The sequence below is a fragment of the Leptopilina heterotoma genome, unplaced genomic scaffold (genome assembly GCF_015476425.1).
Source record: "Leptopilina heterotoma isolate Lh14 unplaced genomic scaffold, ASM1547642v1 Lhet_232, whole genome shotgun sequence".
NCBI classification, from domain to species: domain Eukaryota; kingdom Metazoa; phylum Arthropoda; class Insecta; order Hymenoptera; family Figitidae; genus Leptopilina; species Leptopilina heterotoma.
The window spans coordinates 788,670-811,209 of record NW_025110949.1 but is presented as its reverse complement, the minus strand read 5'-3'; the positions used below and the strand labels follow the sequence as shown (position 1 = coordinate 811,209).

At 24.7% G+C, this 22,540-nt stretch overlaps 1 long non-coding RNA gene across 1 annotated transcript; it reads left to right on the top strand.

Annotated features, from left to right (window-relative positions):
* Positions 1 to 15,695: 15,695 nt before the first annotated feature.
* LOC122502530 lies at positions 15,696 to 18,525 on the top strand. Its single transcript, XR_006301639.1, has 3 exons — positions 15,696 to 15,732; positions 16,147 to 16,271; positions 18,252 to 18,525. It is a non-coding gene; the product is annotated as an uncharacterized LOC122502530 (long non-coding RNA).
* The last annotated feature ends 4,015 nt before the right edge of the window (positions 18,526 to 22,540 follow it).

Here is a 22,540-nt window from a genome sequence, read left to right as displayed (position 1 = left end):
TCAAATCAAGAAAATATTTTCTCGGACAGAGAACATACTTTCTTGATTTGATACATAAATGATTTTGAATTAATATATTCTGCATTTCTTACATGCTACTTAATTTCTTGGTAGAATTCCATATTTTCTTGGATCAAGAATATCTGTTCTTCTCACAAAATAAATGTTTTCTTCATTTAATCTTGAATTACTTGAACGAACGTTACAAAACATTGAATGAATCGAATAAAATAATTCAATCATCTATATATATTCTTAGAACAAGAAAATATTTTATTCATTTAATACATTTTATATTTCGTATAAGAAGATTAACTTCTTGGTCGAATTCCATATTTTCTTGGATCAAGAATATATGTTCTTCTCCCAAATATCCTATGTCAAGAAAATCGTTTTCTTGAATCAATACTTTAATAGTCTTGGCCGTATTCAATCCCACGATTTTCTTCAACCAAGAAAAATTTTCTTGGTTCAATACTTTTTTTTTTTCAGTGTAGGGTGGCTTTTTCACCCCACCAGGTGGTGCAAAAAAGCCACTTACAGTGCTTTCGTAAAACTCTTATAACTTAGTCCTTTCATGAAATAAAAAATATTTCCGTCAAGAATTTTCAAGCTTAATAACTAAACTCTCAATAACAATTGGAAATTTGAGAAAAAAATTTTAAATACAGATTTTACAACATCAAAAGTAAAAATGTGGCTTTTTTACCCCACTCTACCCTAACTATAAAACATGAAGATATCGATAACTCCGAGTCTTCGACTCGGAGTCATCGATTTCTTCATATTTTATAATAATTAAAGATGACCAAGTAATAAAATCATTATTTTATATTATAAGAATATTATACCTCTTCAAAATTTCATTATTATTATTTTCATTATTTCAATTCAATTATTATTTTCAAAAAATTGTAACTACAATTTTACTTTATATAAATTATTTTTAATAATTTTCGAAAAAGTTCTTTGGCAATTTTTAAATCCATTTGTTTACAATATTCAATTTCACGAAATTTCAATTATTCCTAAATTCTTTAATTCAATGCATATTAGAAAATAAAAACTTCAAATAATTTAAAAAAAAATTCATTTCAAAATTCAATTGACTTCTTGTAAAGAATTTATATTACATTATTTTTTAAATAATTTAAGTCCTTAAAGAATTTTATTTTTTTTCCAATAATTTATAACTTCTCTAAAATTAAATTTTTTTCCTAGTGTTTTTAACTAAAATTCTTTAATAAATCCATTATTTTTAATAATTTTTAAAAAAGTTCTTTGAATATTTTCAAATTCATTCGTTTATTACAATTCAATTTTACAAAATTTCAATTATTCGGAAATTCTGCAATTAAATATATATTGAAAAATAGGAACTTAAAATAATTTCAATAAGAATCTTATTAAACTTTTAAAAAGAATTAATTCTACCGAATTGTTTGTCAAAAATATGAAAAATTAAGAATTTCAATGATTTTAATTTGAAACTTTTTCAAAATTTAATTATTTCTAAAAATCCAAGTTATAATGCTTTTAATATTTAATTTTAATCTATAAAATTTTTACTGAAATTCATTTTTAAAACCATTTTTATTAGTAAATTCTACGAGAATTCAATTATTTAAATACAAAAATAAATAATTTATTAATTTCATGTTTCTTGAAATTAAATTCTCATAAAAAATGTTATCAACAAATTTTTTAAATCATTAAATTCTTTGGACGAATTTTAATAAAAATTTTTAAGAATAATTACATTTTTCGACGAATTCTATTAAAATTGCATTAAAAATAATTAAAATTCTGCAATGAGTTTTATTATTTATGAAAATAATTGAATTCCTAAAAGAATTTTATTATTTATAAAAAGAATTAAATCTTTGTAAAAAAGTTATTATTTATGAAAATAATTGAATTATTGCGAAGAAATTTATAAAAAAATTTGTAAATAATTGAATTCCTGTAAAAAATGACTGTTATTATTTATGAAAATAATTAAATGTTTCCCTAGAATTTTATTCGAATTTTTTTTTTAATAATGGAATTCTTTTGGAAAATTTTATTGAAATAGTAGATATGTATTGAAAATCATTGAATTTTAGAAAACTTTTTAAAATAATTGAAATTTTGACTAGAATTTGATTAAAATTTTGTAAAATAATTGAATATCAAAGAAAAATTTTATTATTTATAAAGAGAATTGAAATTTTGACGAGAATTTAAAAAAATTTTTGAACACAATTTAATTTAGTAACTATGTTACTAAGTTTGTAACTAAGTTAGTAACTAACTACTAACTTTACTATTCTCCCCGGAGAAGCTAAATTCGTTGAATTTTTACAAATCGTTGACTTTGGTGTTTTATTTAATGTAAAATTTCATTCATAGTTAAAAATAACACCAAACTAAATTATTTTAATCCTTTCTGGTATTAATTTAATCCTATAGAGGGATTAAACTGTTGCAGATTATTTTAATCCATTTTGGTGTTATTTTAACACCTCACGTTTTACTGCGTGAACGAAATAGGTTTTTACTGCTAAAATGGGACAACTATTCACCTTTGAACTTGAAAAGAATAATGTATCAACTTTTTAAACGTTCTTATAATTAATGACAATAAGAAGCTCATAACCGAGTGGTATAAACAGTCTATACATTTTTTGGGTGCATCTTTTAGATTTTCTCAAGTTGACCTTTTTTCAAAAGTTGAAATTTATCAGTGTAAATGTGTAAACAAACAGTTCTATTAGAATTTCGAATAACCTGTAAATTTCATTAAAAAATATTCAATTGTTTATTTTTTTATAAACAATTGAAATTTTATGCATAACATTTAAAAAAAATGCATAACTTTGACAAAAATTTTCGAAACTTGATGATTCTTTTTGCAAATCAACTATGAAATTCCAAACTTTATAAAAATAATTTTTACTCCATTTTTACTGACAATTTCCATTCTTCCGCCAATTCTAAGCCTATATATACTTCTTGAAATCATCGCACTGGGGAAATCATCTTTAAGAATTAAATCTGGTAAGTAAAATTATTTCTTATTTTCTCATATCTCTCATACATAAACTAAGGATAATTCTGCTTTCAGTGGATTTCATCCAAGCCTAAAGATTTAGATTAGACAAAACTTCTTATTTACAAAAAAAGAAGACTACCCAATGGGAAATTTACAACTGGCGTAGTACTGCGCCAGCACTGGCAGCACTGGCGGCAAGGCTGAGAGCCAGCACTGGCATGGCACTGGGATGATAACGCCGTCTGGCGCTGCCGAAGTACTGTCTGTCAGTGCTGCCAGACAGCGCTGGCGCAGCACTGGACCAGTGCTGGCTGAGAATATTGCCGCAATAAATGCCGTATTGTTATTAATTAGTCGTAAATTCATAATTATAAATAATTTAACAACAAAATGGTAAATAATATTAATAAATAGTTATTATTCATAAAATATTTCTCTTCTCAAAGAAATTGTATTAAAGATGGAGACTAACAATGAATATAGTAAATGAAGTAGAAAAAAATTGTTTATAACATTTAAAAATTAAATAATAAACAATTACAGTAAGTGTGCATTAGATTTTCATATTTTAGTACCTAACGATTGGAATCTTGAAATATCGCGAACCTATGAAGATAAACAAAATTGCTGACGAGGGGAATCGAACCTACGACCTACGGACTAACAGACTAACGCTCTAACCACTATGCTAACGACACATGTGTACAGTAAATTATTAATATCTCAGTATCATTCAGACATACAATTATTGAGTCAAAGATGAGAAAAAGATAGGGATACGTTAGAAATAATAAATTGAAATAAAATAAATTAAACTAAATTTTTAATAATTAAATTAAATTACTTTATTTATTGCATTTAACATTTTACGTAATTCTTAAATTACATGGTAATTTTTTAATAATTTTTTATTCATAGTAAGAAGTATAATAGTATTTTAATAGGAACCAAATTATTATTGAGATTAAAGTTTAAATTTTGTTTATAATTTAAATTTGTTTAAATAATTTATTATTTACAAAATTAGACAATTGTGTTAAATTGTTATTATTAAATTTGACAAGAATAAAAAATGAACAACTGAAAAGTAAAATATTAATTTTTTTCAATAAATTTATATTTATAAACATTTATAAACTTTTTTTATAATTTTTTTCAAGTTTATGTCAAAAAAGCAGTGTTGGCAAAGAGCGTTGTGAACAATTTTTCTATACTCAGCCAGCACTTGCCGCCGTGGCTTGTCCAAGCTTTGGCGAAACAAAAATTCTGTACTGCGCCAGCACTAATTGTCGAGGCTCGGCTAGACTACGCCAAACAATCGTCTGAGTACTAAGCCAGTGGTGAACATCGGCACTACACTGGCATTTCCCATTGGGTATGTCAGATTTTCAAAATTCGATCCAGCATATTGGATCCGCCATATTGAAAATCTGCAAACAGATTTGAATTCAGCGACATTGAAAACCCCTAGAAACCTAGGATGAGAACAATATTGTTTTCCCTTTGTTTATTCTGAAAAGAGTATATCTAAAGTTATGGTTCATGATAGAATCAAATCCATTTCTTTTCTCTCAACTGTTTCTATATTTTTTCTAAATCGAAACTTCTATTTTTTAAAACAATAAAATAAGAGAGTTTAAGGAAAGAACTAAACAAAATGTATATAGTTAAATCATTATTCATTTTAAAGGTAGGGAAGAAACATCCTGAAATTGTACATACACCGGATCGTCCTATATTAGCGAAACGATAAATCCCAGTAGCAGTATGGCCAAGGAGGTTGGGGGATATGGAGGATGGTGTAACAGCAACAACGCCGAAGTCATTTCCTACAGCAAGTACCAAGTTACTACACAGTAACATCGCCGACTCCTCTCTCGGAGGGTAATAAAGCCATCTTGCAGAGTAACTCGCCCTCAGGAGGTGGTCGGATAGCGATCTATACTGCTGCACCCTTCTCAACGTTGCCAGGCAACCACTCAACCCCTTATACACCAACACGGCCACCTCTACCTCCGCACTATTCCTCCTCCAACCCCGCGAGAGCAGAGATTGCACCCTTATCTCGTCAGATATGAACCCCTCCTCGTTTTCCTGCTTTACTCTTCGTACGAACGTCGTCCTCGACCAGGCAACTTCAGGCCAGGATTGACAGAATCTGGAAGGGATGCACAACCCCCCGCCCATCCAGCATCAAACCACCGCAATAAAATTACCCTGGCTATCCAACTCAGGCCGCATTGAAATCGAATACGTATCCTGAATACTGTGTGTATTTTAGAAAAAAACAATACCGAATGAAGCTATGCTCTTTTTTCAATCGTACTATGAATATCTATGTAATAATGGGATAGATATATGACATACATATATGATTGACAGAGTGTTTCAGAAACATGTTATTTTTTTGCTCGAAACAATAGCTTTCAGAAAAGTTGGAAAATTGTATTATTTAAGTGCGATATCATTTTTAGGAGGAAAAGTTATTGACGAATAAGAATAGTGTCACTCGATTGGAAAGATAAATGGGAACAAGTTGCTGTATACAGAGTTTTGACTCGGCGGATATCAGTAAACGAACACTGACAATGAGTGAGAGATTTTAAAAAATTCTTATCAAAAGAAACTGTTTTATTTTTGATATACTTTATTCCTTTCATAGAAATTCGTATTTAAATGTATATTTTTAACAAAATTTATTCAGGGCTTAAATTTCACTATATAAATACTATATATATGAATCATGAAATGAAAGAGTTTCTATCAATAATTATATATAAACTTTAATTATCTTGCGAATGCGAGTATACTAAATATTGGCACTATTTTTTCAGTTATGGACAAAGTTATTAAACTTTCAAGTAGTCGATTTCATAAAGATTATATTTATAGTAGAGCGGTTATCGTTGGAAATGCTGATCCAATAAACCTTGTTACAAAAAACTGTTAAAAAAAATTAAATTTATTAATAATTGAAACAAATTATTAAACTTACGATGAACTCTGATATTTCTACCAGAAATAATTAGGTAGTTCCTTATTATCTTTAAATTTGCATTTCTCAAGTATTGGTAGGTACTAATAACACTTATGGGTCAGAATTCCTAAAGTGGCCCCTTTCTTGGGGTCGGTGAATTTTTCTCATTCTTATGTTTCGATAGCCTATGATAGTATAATAAAAACCTGTAAATAGTTTTCCAAAATTTGAATATTTCAAAGTAAATCGTGAGGTGTTAAAATAACACCAGAATGGATTAAAATCATCTGCAACAGTTTAATCCCTCTAGGATTAAATTAACACCAGAAAGGATTTAAATAATCTATTTTGGTCTTATTTTTAACTAAGAATTAAATTTTACTTTAAATAAAACACCAAAGTCGACGATTTGTATAAATTCAACGAATTTAGCTTCTTCAGGGAGAATAGTAAGTTAGTAAGTTAGTTACTAACTTACTAACTAACTTAGTAACATAATTACTAAATTCAATTGTGTTCAAAATTTTTTTTAAAATTCTCGTGAAAATTTCAATTCACTTTATAAATAATAAAATTCTTCTCTGATATTCAATTATTCTACAAAATTTTAATCAAATTCTTGTCAAAATTTCAATTATTTTCAAAAGTTTTCTAAAATTCAATGATTTTCAATATCTACTATTTCAATAAAACTTTCCAAACGAATTATATTATTAAAAAAAATTTGAATAAAATTCGACGCAAACATTCAATTATTTTCATAAATAATAACATTTTTTACAGGAATTCAATTATTTACAAATTCTTTTTTAAATTTCTTCGCAATAATTCAATTATTTTCATAAATAATAACATTTTTACAGGGATTCAATTATTTTTATAAATAATAAAATTCTTTTAGGAATTCAATTATTTTCATAAATAATAAATCTCATTGTAGAATTTCAATTATTTTTAATGCAATTTTAATCGAATTCCTCGAAAAATGTAATTATTCTTAAACATTACTAATTTAATTAATTTAATTAATTATTTTTAAAAGTTTAATAAGATTTTTTTTGAAATTATTTCAAGTTATTATTTTTCAATATATATTTAATTGCAAAATTTCCGAATAATTGAAATTTTGTAAAATTGAATTGTAAACGAATGAATTTGAAAATTGTCAAAGAACTTTTTTTAAAAATTATTAAAAATTTAATTTTAGAGAAGTTACAAATTATTGCAGAAATAATAAAATTCTTTACAGGACTTAAATTATTTAAAAAATAATGTAATTTAAATTCTTTACAAGAAGTTAATTATTTTCATAAATAATGAAATTCTTCACAGGATTTTAATTATTTCTAATACAATTTTACAGGAATTGTTAAAAAAGTGCAATTAATCTTAAAAATTTTATTTCAATCCTTCGAAAAGATCAATTGTAAAAAAATATTTTTTTAAAATTCTTTAGAATAATTCAATTATTTACAAAAATATTAGAATTTTTCACAGGAATTAAATTATTTTAAAAATATTTTAATAAAATTGTTCGCAGGAAATCAATTATTTTAAATACAATTTTAAATACATTATTTTGAAATAATTCAATTATTTATTTAGATTTTAATGAAATTCTTTATAATAATTCAATTATTTACACAAATAATTCTTCGAAAGAATTTAATTTTGTCGGTAAATAACAAAATTATTTCCGAAAATTCAATTATTTTGAGGCAATTTAATAAAATTCTTTGCAAAATTCAATTATTTTCATAAATAACAATATTCATCACAAGAATTTAATTATTTTTAAAAGTAATAAATTTTTTCTTGGAAATTCAATTATTTTAAAAAAATTCGAATAAAATAGTTCGTAAGAATTTAATTGTCTTCATAAATAATAATATTCTTCTCAGGAATCGAATGATTTTCAATATCTAACATTTTAATAAAATTACCCAAAAGAATTCAATTATTTAAAAATGATTTTAATAAAATTGTAGGCAAACATTTAATTATTTTCATAAATAATAAAAATTTCACAGAAATTCAATTATTTTTAATTTTTTTATAAGTTTCTTCTCAATAATTCAATTATTATTTTCAGAAATAATAAAACTCATCGCAGAATTTCAATTATTTTTAACACAATTTTAATCGAATTCATTTAAAAATGTATAACTATTCTGAAAAATTTATTAAAATTCGTCAAAAGAATTCAATTCTTTAAAAATTAGTTAATAAAATTCTTTATGAGAATTGAATTTTGAGAAACATGCAATTATTCAATAAATTATTTACTTTTGCATTTAAATAATTAAATTTTTGTAGATTTTTCTAATAAAAATTGATTTTCATTTTAGAAAAATGAATTTCAGTTAAAATTTTAGATTATAATTGAATATTAAAACCAATATGGCGTGAATTTTTAGAAATAATTGAATTTTGAAATTAATTTCTTTGAAAAAGTTTAATTGAATTTTCTTTTATATTATTTGACGTTTTTAGTTTCTAATATGCATTTAATTAAAGAATTTAGGAATAATTGAAATTTCGTGAAATTGAATATTGTAAACGAATGGATTTTAAAATTGCCAAAGAACTTTTTCGAAAATTATTAAAAATAATAGATATAAAGTAAAATTGTAGTTTTCAATTTTTGAAAATAATAATTGAATTGAAATAATGAAAATAATTTTGAAGAAGTATAATATTCTTATAATATAAAATAATGATTTTATTACTTGGTCATCTTTAATTATTATAAAATATGAAGAAATCGATGACTTCGAGTCGATTGATTGATTGTAAAAAATAACACCAAAATTGATTATTTTAATCTTTTTTGGTGTTAATTTAATCTGCAACACTTTTTAATACCTCACGATATACTGTCTTGCAAAATATATTAAAGGTCAAAGTTATTTGTAGCGTTTTAGTAACTTATAACAGGTAAACTCCTCCACTAATTTTTAAAAATCGGTTCATCCGATCGCAATTGCGATCGAACAGATTTTAATAAAAATTGGTTGAGAGTTTACCAGGCGACCGGGGTTTTTTTTATTGATAACGTTAAACTAAATAGGCACAGGATTTGAGCGCATAGTTTGTGCAGACAGATAATAACGTTATTTGAGAAAAATTAAGTTCCTTTAATCTTACCAGAAAATTAATCAGATTATATGATAGTTTAAAAATAAAATTAGTTTATTGTTAATATAAAGAAGGTCTTGAAATTTTTACATCTTAACAAAAAGTTTCTAAACAGATAGTTATCGGCATTGGTCATTTTACGTTTCGCTGCGTGATTATGAAAACGTCAAGCGCAAGCGCGTTCCATGAACGACATTCTCTGGTGTTCGCCTTTGTTGGTAATCCTATCGATTTGTGTAATCTGTTCTTGGTGCTTGTGTAGGAGAAACTGGGTGCCATGGGTGAATATACGCAGAGAGTAGCAAAGAGGGTTTTCAGGAGGCGAAAAGATGGTGTACAAGGGTAGACCCCTCGACCAGTGACGTCACTGGACCATACATCAAACTGTTATCAGTTTGCCAGTTTTCCTTTCCCTTCTCTTCTATAGAGGAGAGAAGGGAATCGGAGAAAAAAGAGAGAATAAAACAGAAGCCATCTCAGAGAAGAGAAAGAGGAGTATACGAAGAAGGCTATAGAGAAAGATTCTTTAACCTCTGCGTAAATTGGATTGCGCGCTTAGGATTTTGATTTATGCGCCCACGGAAAATCCGGGTAAAAACCTTTCATTCTTTTTTTTGAACTAAGAACATATATACGAGGGCGGACATTTTTCCATTGTTAGATATAAATCAAACCTTTTGAAATTGTTTTTTTTTTTGGAAAAAACAAGAAATCATTACTTTGTGCGTTAATGTAGAATAGTTATTACATTTGCTTCTTATATTATTACTTGTAGCTTGTCTAAAGTTTAACATTTTTTTAATCCTGTCCTAAATTAACAAAAATTATATGAAAAATAAAAATCTTAATTTTAGTATAGTACGGTGGTTGCACTAGTCAGAAAAGTGGTCATTTGTAGGTAGGTACATATTTATTTAATCTGACGCATGATCTGTATTTACATAAAAAAAATAATAAGATTACAAAAATAGCACTGCGGTTAAGATATGTAAAATGATTCCGACATCTCAATCAGTTGTTTGCATATGCAAAAGGCAGCGAAAGAACGAAAATTACGCGTGGGCAACTTGAAATATTTTTAATTCACTCGTGAAGAGAGTGAAGAGATCTTAAAACACAAAATCGCTACTGATTCCTTTTCTGTCACATCGTCTTATAAACATTTTATTTTCGTCGAAAGAGACAAACATGTTGATAAAAGTATAACATATTAAAAGTAACATATTATAATATATAAAAACAATATTTTCTCATAAGCGTATAATAAAAATTTTGAATTGTACACATCTTTCTAACATTTATATTTATGCGTACAGTTAATTGAAATTACTTACATGCAAAAAGATACTCAAAAAAGATTAAAGAAGAAGCCGAAGGGTAAGTGAACAAAAGTATATGAGACAAAAAAGGAAAGGAGGGTGGTGAATTTAAAAGAAGTCACTGAGAAAGCCTTGCGGCTTTAACAGCACGTCATTCTCTTCTGAAAGAATTAAATTTTTATATCTTTCGCTGAGAGTTTCAACGATAGGTGCAGAGGTCTTTTTCTTGATAGCACTTTTAATTCAAAAGTCAGATTTGACTCTTCTAGGTTTTGCTTGAAATTGGAGGAATAAAAGCGGATTAAAGAAATATCCGCAAGTGATAAAAATACTTGGAACAAATCCAATTATAACAAAAATTCAGGCAAACAAATACTGAAATATTAAACTTTCTTTCGATTTTTTATATTTTCTAATAGATATATGAAAAGTCGTTTTACGCAGAGAAAAAGGAACGGCAAAAAAATAAAAAAAAAAGCGAAGCTTATAAAATGTGCCATTTTACTCTTTCATCGTCACGAGATTGGACTTTATTGCACGAGTTACACGTATTACATAGACGATATCGCAATTTACAGAATAAAAAAAAAAGAAGAAGTCGATAGCTACCGGCAAAGAAAAGCCGAGAGCGACATCAAAAGCGAGAGAGCTAGAGCGAAGGAAAAGGAGGAGTCTGCGATCATAAACTTTCCTCCAATGTAAGAGGACGGAAGAAGAAGACTGTGAAGAAGAGATGAAGAGGAGAGTGGATAGAAAAGATCATAAAGCACGTAATCCCTCGTAAAAATGTATTTTATCCCAGTTGCCTTATACCTATCCTCCTAAAACTGAACTTTATACGTCAGCTGGAAGTGAAGCTCTGGCGCAAGGTCGTTGGCTTTGGGGATTTTCAAATAGATAAGATTCGCACAATGACGTGAATTGTACAAGGTATACGACTTTTTTATTTTAAATGGTAAAGTCAAAGTGTTTTGTATCATGCAAGTAGCGAAATGTTCAACTATGATACATCAATTTTTTGAAATAACAAAATTTTACTGAACATACCTTTCATTACTTTATGAAATTCCTGATTTTAAAAAAAAATCGATGATTTACATTATTGTGTAAATCTTGACTCCAACTGTGATATACCAAACTCAAAGATTATAAAAAAAACTGACAAGAAGCATTCAATATACTCTCTAAATCTGAATTAGCGAAATTTCACTAATTTCCCAGCGATAAGTATATCACTGATTCAATTAGCGTAAATACGCTGTTAATTAGTGAAATTTCACTGATTAATTAGCGTATATACGCTAATTGAATCAGTGATATACTTATCGCTGGGAAATTAGTGGAATTTCGCTAATTCAGATTTAGAGAGTACATGATACAGAGTTGCCATACGCTTTTGCTCATTTCAAATTCCCTGACTTTTCCATTTTTACAAAATTAAATAATTCCAATAAATTTTTACAAATACATGAAACTTTCATATACACATAGTAAATCGTGAGGTATTAAAAAGTGTTGTAGATTAAATTAACACCAAAAAAGATTAAAATAATCAATTTTGGTGTTATTTTTTACAATGAATGAAATTTTAGTTCATTAAATTTTTTTATAACTATAAAACATGAAGATATCGATTTCTTCATATTTTATAATAATTAAAGATGACCAAGTAATAAAATCATTATTTTATATTATAAGAATATTATACTTCTTCAAAATTTCATTATTATTAAATTCATTATTTCAATTCAATTATTATCTTCAAAAATTTTTAACTACAATTTTACTTTATATCAATTATTTTTAATACTTTTCGAAAAACTTCTGTAGCAATTTTCAAATCCATTTGTTGACAATATTCAATTTCACGAAATTTCAATTATTTCTCAATTCTTTAATTAAATGCATATTAGACAATTAAAACTTCAAATAATATAAAAGAAAATTCAATTAAACTTTTTCAAAAAAATTAATTTCAAAATTCAATTATTTCTAAAAATTCACGCTATATTGCTTTTAATATTCAATTATAATCTAAAATTTTAACTGAAATTCATTTTTCGGAAATGAAAATAATCAATTTTTATTAGAAAAATCTAGAAGAATTTAATTATTTAAATGTAAAAGTAAATAATTTATTGAATAATTGAATGTTTCTCAAAATTCAATTCTCATAAAGAATTTTATTAACAAATTTTTAAATAATTGAATTCTTTTGTCGAATTTTAATAAAACTTGCATGAACATAAATACTTTTTTCAAGGAATTCAATTTTAATTCTATGGAAAATAATTGAAACGCTGCAATGAGTTTTATTATTATAGTAAAAATAATTGAATCCTTGAAAAGAATTTTATTATTCTTGAAAATAATTCAATTTCTGAAATATTTTCTAACTTCTCTACAAAATTTAATTTTTTTTCTAGTGTTTTTAACTAAAATTTTTCAATAAATCCATTATTTTTAATAATTTTTAAAAAAGATGTTTGAGAATTTTCAAATTTATTCGTTTACAATTCAATTTTACAAAATTTCAATTGTTCGGAAATTCTGCAATTAAATATATATATTGCAAAATAAGAACTTGAAATAATTTCAATATAAATTTTATTAAACTTTTAAAAAGAATTAATTCTACAGAATTGTTTGTCAAAAATATGAGAAATTAAGAATTTCAATGATTTTAATTTTAAACCTTTTCAAAATTCAATTATTTTTGAAAATTCATGTTATAATACTTTTAATATTCAATTATTATGTAAAATTCTAACTAAAATTCATTTTTAAATCAATTTTTATTAGAAAAAAAAATTTTTTATTTAGAATTCTACGAGAATTCAATTATTTAAATACAAAAATAAATAATTTATTGAAAAATTGAATATTTTTTAAAAATTAACTCTCATTTAAAGAATTTTATCAACAAATTTTTAAATAAGTCATTAAAATTCTTTTGACGAATTTCAAATTTTTAAGAATAATTTCATTTTTCGAGAAATTAGATTAAAATGATATTAAAAATAATTAAATCTCTGTAAATAAAATTTCATTGAATTGAGGAAAGTTTTGAAAATAATTGAAATTTTTCCAAGAATGTTATTAAAATTTTTGAAAAGAATTGAATTTTTTAGAAAAATGTTGTTTTTTATAAATAAATTTTGCAAGAATTTTATTACAATGTTTGAAAATAATTGAATTTTAGAGAAGAATTTTATTATTTATAAAAATAATTGAAATGCTGATCAGAGTTTTTTTTAGAATTTTTGAAAATAATTGAATTTCTGCGAATAACTTTATTGCATCTTTTGAAAATAATTGAATTTTGGAGAAGCATTTTATTAAAATTTTTAAAAAGAATTGAATTTTGGAGAAAAATTTTATTATTTATAAAGATAATTGAAATTTTGCCAAGAATTTTATTCAAATTTTTCAAAATAATTGAATTTTGAAAAAAAAAATTATTATTTATAAAGATAATTCAAATTTTGAAGATAATTTTTTAAACTTTCGACTATAATTGAATTTCTGCGAAGAATTATATAATTTTTGAAAGTAATTGAATTCTTGAGACAAATTTTTAAATATCTGCAATTGAATTCTTTTGTGAAAGTTTATTAAAATAGTAGATATTGAAAATAATTGAATTTTGATAAAGTATTGAAATTAATTAAATTTCTACGAAGAATTTTATTAAAATTATTTTGAAAAAGAAATTGAATTTATTGTTAAAAAGAATTTCATTAAAATTTTTGAAAATAATTTAATTCTTTCAAGAAATTTTTAATTAAAAATGTCCTGATTAATAATAATACTATAAATAAATTATAGGAAGGCTTTTTAAAATAATTGAATTTCTTTCACGAATGTCAATAAAATTTTTAAGAATAATTACATTTTTTGAGAAATTCCATTGAAAGTATTAGAAATAATTGAAATTCTGCGATGAATTTTATTATTTATGAAATTAATTGAATCTCTGTAAAAAATTTGATTATTCTTGAAAATAATTGAATTATTGCGAAGAAATTTATAAAGAAAAGAATTTGTAAGCACAATAACTTTAGAAAACAATAATTTTCCAGGATTTAGATCAAAATTCTCTGACTTTTCCAGGTTTTTAGGGTTCCGTACACCTACGGTGTAACGGCAGAAAACCCTATTGGTAAGACTCTTGTGTCCGTAGCCAAATCGTGCCCCCCCCCCAGCGGCCAAACTATTTGACCTAAAGAGCTCAAATTTGGTCCAGATATGTATTTTCACTCGTAGATTACAGGAAAAATATAGCGAATGTGATTGGACGTGATGGGCATAGCGTTGTCAAGAAAATAACAAGATTTTTAGCCAAAAATGCATAAAAAGTGACCATTCCCCCCCCCCCCTTAACTTCTAAACTATTCGACATGGAGAGCTGAAATTTTGCATGCTGGTGTATTTTTACTCGAATATTACAGGAAAAATATAGAGAACTTGATATGTAATGATGGCCATAGCGTTGTCAAGGAAAAACTAAAAAATTTAAAAAAAAAAATTTTTTTTTCCTAACTTTTACATTATTTGACCTAATGAGCTGAAAATTGGTATCCTATATTATTACAGTCTTACGACAAAAAATTTATTTAAGAAACTTTTTGAAAAAAAATCAAAAAAAATTTTTTTTAATTTTTTTTTCAAAAAAAAAAAATTTTTTTTTCAAAAAAAAAATTTTTTTTTAAATTTTTTTTAAATTTTTTTTAGTTTAAACACGTGGCATTAAATATTTTAAGGAAGAATGAAATTTTAAGAGAATAAATGAGAGATTATTTTCTGACTTTAATTTCTTAACTAAAAATTAAAAAAATTGGACAAGTGCGAGTTGTACTCGCACTTGTCCAATTTTTTATAATTTAAGAAATTTTATTTGATTCTATATTTTTAATCTTCTGTATTTTATATTCTTTATTTTTTTTATTAAAAAATATGAGTGGAAAATTACTGAAAATTGTGGAAATAATTAATTTCAAAATTTACAGTCAAGTTTTGAATATTTCAATATTAGGGAGCAAATTTAATCGGCTATTGTAAACAAGAATGATAACGACCTTCGGCTTGTTCATAGAGGTTGTTTTCATTTTGTCCTTTTCTTTTCTTCGTACGATAATAAAATTTCGAAAATCAAATTGAGCTCTTTCCCCTTCTTTTTTTTCCTTCCTAAACATATTTTCTCTTTCTACCTGACAGATTTTATCATAGCGTCACTGCGCAGTCCTTTCATGTCCTTTAGTTCGGTAAGTTTAATTATTAGCAGAGTTATATGTATTTCAATTAATGAATTTTCTGTATGTATTTGTTTCATTTCATTATTGATAGATTATTTTATGATAATATTTTTAATTTTCTTAATTAAATTTAAAATGTAAATAATTTATTTCTACGTAAATCACATAATTTTTGTTATAATCCCTATTTATTATTTAAATTTTAATATCAATTTATGATTAAAATAAAAATTTCCTCTAATAAAATTATGTTCTTGTATATCAAAGAAAATATGCTATCAGTTTTAGTAATTCTTTTTTTTTGTGAAAATACTTTTAAAATTAATTTTTCTTATAAAGAAACAACTTTGAATAAAAAAAAATAACATTAGGCGTAAAAAACAATTGTTTCTCTTGTCGAATTAATTAAAATTTTGTTTGCAGAATCTCATCACACCGCAGTGCTTTTAGGGGAGAAATGGGAGGCAAACGATTTTCATCAAGATACGAAAAAATTTTGCAAACTTCCCCGATATTTTGATTTCAAGGCGCTGACGAACGTAAAAAAGGTAAGTCAGAAACTATCAACAATATATATAAGAATCGTCTATTGTATACAAGAATGATAACGACCTTAGGTATTGTTAATAGAGGTTGTTTTCATTCTGTCCTTTTCTTTTCTTCGCACGATAATAAAATTTCGAAATTCAAATTGAGCCCTTTCCCCTTCCTTCTTGAAAATTGTTTTCTCCTTCTACCTGACGGATTTTATCATAGCTTCACTGCGCAGTCCTTTCATGTCCTTTAGTTCGGTAAGTTTAATTATTAGCAGAGTTATATTTCAATTAATAAATTTTCTTAATTAATTAATTGTCTTTATATATTTTTTTCATTATATTATTGATTTTCTATAATTTAATTTAATTTTATCAACAAATTTTAATAAAATTTTTAAAATTAATTAAACATTGTTTCGAAGATTTAATTGAAATTTTTGAAAATAAATTGTTTTAACAAATTTAATTAAAAATGTATAAAAATGATTTAATTATTTCATGGAATGTTATTAAAATTTAATTGAAAATTATAAAAGAAAAGTATATAATATTTATAAAAATTGTATACTGAAAATAATTGAATACCTATACTTCTAAAGAATTTTATTTTTATTATTATTATATTTATTATTTTTATTTTTAAAAATAATTGAATTCTTTAAATAAATTTTATTAAACATTAAAAAAAATAAATTTAATAATTATAATTGGAAATTTTGAAAGTAATTCAATTTTATGAAAAATTTCTTTTAAGTTTTTAAAATATTCGTATTTGTTTATTATAATTGTAATTAAACATTTAATTATTGCATTTTATTAAAATTTGTAGAAAATTAATTAAATTCTTCGTTATTCATTAATAATAGGGGAGAGGGCCCCAAGATGGACAGGGCCCCAAGATGGACATTTCCTATAAAATTTTTGTTTAAAATGACAGCATCTTCTCAATTTTTTTATTTTTGTTGTTTGTATAGACGAAGATTTTTATGCATATTTGAAAAATAAAACCAGTTTTTTTTTCTACTGCGCATGTCACCTGAATTTTTTGTCAAAAAAAGTTTCATTTCCGATTTTTCTCAAGTCGATAAAGTTATTTAAATTTTTGATTTTAGATAGGTATTTAACAATTAGAAAAAATGCTATAAAAAATGTTTAAGTTCAAAATAAAATTTTATCTCAGTGGCCATAAGTTACCTAATAAATTGTACTTTCATTTAGTATAAAACATTTTAACATATCTTATTCGGTTTGGATTTTCGAGCCATCAATCGAAGAGGTGTCCATCTTGGGGTCCTCTCCCCTAGTCATTAAAAATTTTGATTATTGAATTTTATAAGTCTTTTGAGAACAATTCGAGTCTTTCTAGAATTTCATTATAATTTTTGAAAATATCTAAATTCTTTAAAGAAAATTTGAAAAAAAAAACTTTTTTGAAATTAGGAAAAAATTTAAAAACAAGTAAAAAAAATAATAATAATAAAATAATAAACATCAACATAAAAATCATTTATTATTATTTATTTATTATTATTTATTATTATTTTTTATTTATTATTTATTTATTATTTATTTATTATTTTTTTTATTTTTAAATAGTTTATAAAAAAAAAATTTTTTAATTTTTTTTTTTTAATTTATCAATCACAATTTTGAATTGAAAATATCTTTGAAAATATTCAATATTGTGTTTTTAATATTTATTATTAATTAACTATTTTTTATTTCTTCCTTTCGACAAGTTTTTAAATTTGGTATAAATAAATATTTGTGAAATGAGAAATTCAGCAAACTTTTTTTCTTTGGTTTATTTAAGGGAAACTTAGAATATTGTTAAAAAATTGTCGATTGAGAAAGAAAAATTCTGCAAATTTTTTTCCCAATTTCAAAAAAGTTTTTTTCCGTTAAACACAGAGTTTAATAGTTTAGTTTAAAGTTTTAGTTTTTTTTTAGTTTTTAATTTAGTTTCTAACTATACTTTAATATATGTTGCAGTGATTTTTTCAACATCGTATACTTCTTAAGAAGAGGAAAGAAAGCAGAGGATATTCAAGACTATATTGTTAGATAATTATATTATAATATTATATTTTACGATTATTATTATTATTGTACTGCGATTTGAAAATACTGTAATATTATTTATATAAGAATTGCGATATATATGTATTAAATAAATAAAAAAAGTGACTGAAGAGGAAAAGAAAGAAGAGGAAGGAATCGAACAACGAACGAAGACTGAAACATCTTTTGCTGAACAGGAATGGTATTCACAGTGAGTCTCTAATGTTGATGTTTATTTTTTCTATTTCTTAGGTATTACAGCGGCTAATCCACATTCTATTTATTTTTTTTTTATTAATTGTTCTTAAGGTCATTCTTGGTATATTTACAAAATTAAAAAAAAACTTTGCATTTTTGAAAAAGTGAAATATTGAGAAAAATTTCTGAGAGAATATTATACTTTGAATATAAAAGAGAAATAAAACATAAACACTATCATGAATTAATAATAGATTTATTTCCAAATCAAAATAATATATATATAAAGAAATAGTACTTTTACTTTTAACATAAACTTATAATGATTGCCGCTGTGATTCCTAAATGAAAAAATTGAAATCCCTTTATTATCCCTTGAATATAATCAAAAATAGATGGTTTTATATTTTCTTTTTATTTTTTTTATTTTTTAATTTATTTATTTATTTATTTTTTTTTTTTTGCTAATAATGAAAGTCCTCTATACAATAAAGAGGACAAGTTTACGATCGCAAGGGATAATACCAGTCAGGTAGCAGTGAGTTGCTCATTGCTTGTCACTGCTACCCGACTGGTATTATCCCTTGCGACCGCAGGCTAGTTGGGGTAAGTACCAATATTTTGAAATTAAATATTGTAATATAAAAAAATAATTATATCATCCCTATTTACACTTTAAATGTTTAAAGAAAAAAATATGATTTAAACAAATGACGTTCTTATATTCCTGACATGTTATTGTTAATTTAAAAAATTAATTAAAATTACATAGACAAAGAAACTTAATAAATTGGTTTCATGAAGTCAAGAATAAATATGTAAAATTAAATATTTAAAATACATATTTATTTAAAAAAATATGTGGAACAAAAAAACACATAAAAAATTAAAATTTCAAATTAACTTGTCAAAAAAATGACTATAAAATTACCCCCCAATTCTAATACAAAACCTTCCCATTTTTTCTATTTTGACAAAAATAATTTCTTTTTAAATAAATTAATTCTTCAAAAACTATAATAAAATTATTACGTATAAATTATTTAATTAATAATTTTACTTAAATATTTCAAAATTAATTTTATTTTAAGTTTTTTTTAAGTTGCGATTACAATTTTCATAAATAAGTGATCTTCAAAAGTTTCAATTTTTAAATTTTTAAAAATTTCAATTTTTAATAATCTTAAATAGATTCTTAATCGTCATTTTATATATCTTTATAAATAATAAAACTCTAAACCGAAGTTAAATTATTTTCCAAAATTTTAACAAAATTCTTGGAAAATTGTCAATTATTTTCAAAAAATTTTGCTCAATTAAAAGATTTTCGATATCTACTGCTATAAAAAATATTCCAAAAGCATTTAACTATATAAACAAATTCTAATAACATTTTGCACAAACATATGATTATTTTCAAGAATAGAGAAAATTTCAAAGGAATAATTTTTATTATCTGATAATCACTAAAATTGTTGGTAGGATGTTACTAACAAAATCCTGAAAAATAGAAAATTTTATTGTGACTTTTAAGTAGTATAGCAGGTCCACCCGTAGACTATCAGGTAGACTATCAGACAATACAAATTTGGGAAAAAGGACATTTAAATTTATTTTCTCTAATTCTAATAATTTTTGTTATCTGATAATCATCTATTAATCATCATCTTATTTATTATCTTTACAAATAATAAAACTCTTCACCAAAGTTAAATTATTTTCCAAAATTTTAACAAAATTCTTGGAAAATTGTCAATTATTTTCAAAAAATTTTGATCAATTAAAAGATTTTTGATATCTACTACTTTAAAAAAATATTCCAAAAGGATTTAGTTATATAAACAAATTGTAGTAACATTTTGCACAAACATATAATTATTTTCAAAAATTATTAATAAATAATATTATTTTCAAATAATTTTTATTATCTGATAATTACTAAAATTGTTGCTAGGATGTTGTTTACAACATCCTGAAAAATTGAAAATTTTATTGTGACTTTAAATTGGTAGCAGGTCTACCCGTAGGCTATAAAACAATCCCAATTTGGGAAAAAGGACATTTAAATTCATTTTCTCTAATTCTAATAATTTTTCTCATATAAAACAATCCCAATTTGGGAAAAAGGACATTTAAATTCATTTTCTCTAATTCTAATAATTTTTCTCATCTGATAATCATCTAAATTAATAGGTATTTTCCATGAAAGTAATTGAAAAATATTATCAGAAAAAAGTGAGTCAAGAGCATTCTTTTAAACAATTAGATTACTTTTAGCTTGTATAAGATTGATGTAAAAAGAATCAATTGATTAGAACGAGGGGTTTGGAATTGAACCGTGACGCAAGCTCATGAACATCCGTTGGTATATCCTTGACTGGTTTTGAATTGAGCAGTCACACAAAGTTTATGAACATTCCCAATATATTCGTTAAACTGGTAGTCAGGGAACGAAGCATGTATTTTAATTTGATGACGAATTTTTGACTAACATGATTCCTGTAATTTAATATATGAAAATACAAAAGGCATAAAAAACTTAATAATTTACTGTAAGGCTTAAGAATTCATAAAATATTTAGAACGCTAAAGAGTTTATTGAGAAATGACGGTAATTTTCTGGTACAAGTATAATAAATAATAAAAATCAATGACAATCGGTGAAGGAATTTTTTCGCGAGAATTAATCGGTTTTGTCTCGTGGAAAGTTAGACTTTTCTGCCTTTCGTTTTCCGTAAGAAAGACAGTTGGACCCGAAGCCTTTCAGCTCGTTTCGTATTTGTTAAAAAATAGTGTTAGTCCGACACTAATTTTGATAAGTAGCGTAAACATTCCTGTAGAATATACAAATATCTCAAAAATGTGCTAAACTTAAATATTGCCAAAAAAAGAAAAGCTCAAATTAACTTACCAAAAAAATAAGAAACATGAATAAGCAAAGAAAAAAATTAAATTAAACTTAAATTTATACGTTTTCCGTAAGAAAGACGGTTGGTCCCGAAGCCTTTCCTCAACTCGTTTCATAGTTGCTAAAAAAATGGAGTGTTAGTCCGAGACTAATTTTGATAAGTAGCTCAGACATTACTGTAAAATATACAAGTGTTTCAAAAATGTGCTAAACCTAAAACTTATCAAAAAATGAAAAGCTCAAATTAAACTTGCCAAAAAAATAAGAAACATGAATAAACAAAGAAAAAAAATTAATCTAAAATTTATACTATTTTACCAAATAATTGAGTCAACAGATTTCACCTTAAAATAACTTCGAAATCATAGTTAATTAGATTCAATTAACGATTGACATTAAGAAAGTTGATCATTGAGCAGAATTAAGACCTGAGAAAACAAATCGGGAGGATGTGGATGGGTTAAGACTTATCTCTCCAGCGGGCTTTCTAAGCGTGTCAGTCGTAGGATATTAGCGCCTGTGCAGTTGAGATCTACCTTGGCACTGTGCAAAGCGTGGATCTGTTCTGAAGAAACCATCTCTACCGCTAACAATCAAAAATGTAAACTTAGTAAGCATTAAAGATTAGTTTAAAGCAACCGAATTTGGCGTTCTTTTTGTAATGTTATAATCTGTTGTTCACGGTGTCAATTATCTCCTTTGTTACAAAAATATTTGAAAACGGCGTTAAGGAAGCCACCTGAGACCAATGCTCCCTGAAGGGTCCCCGATGGGTATTGGATTCATGAATCACACACCCTGAAGGGTCTTAATAGGAAAAAAGTATTCGGTTGACATGAATGTATGTCATTTTTGCAAACTAATATCTGTTGACTCTCTTATATTTAGTATTTTGAAAAAGATATCTTTTTAATTATAAGAAAAGGAAGAAATTAACCTTTTACTGCTATACCTACAATTGTGATTTATTGATTGCTATTGAATATTTGTATATTTTACATTTTTGTCCTGATAAAAATACAAAGTGGCTATTAGTAATAGCATACGGAATTACTTTGTTAACTTTCAAATGAAATCAGAGACAAAAAAATTAAAAAAGTATTTTAAAAAATTC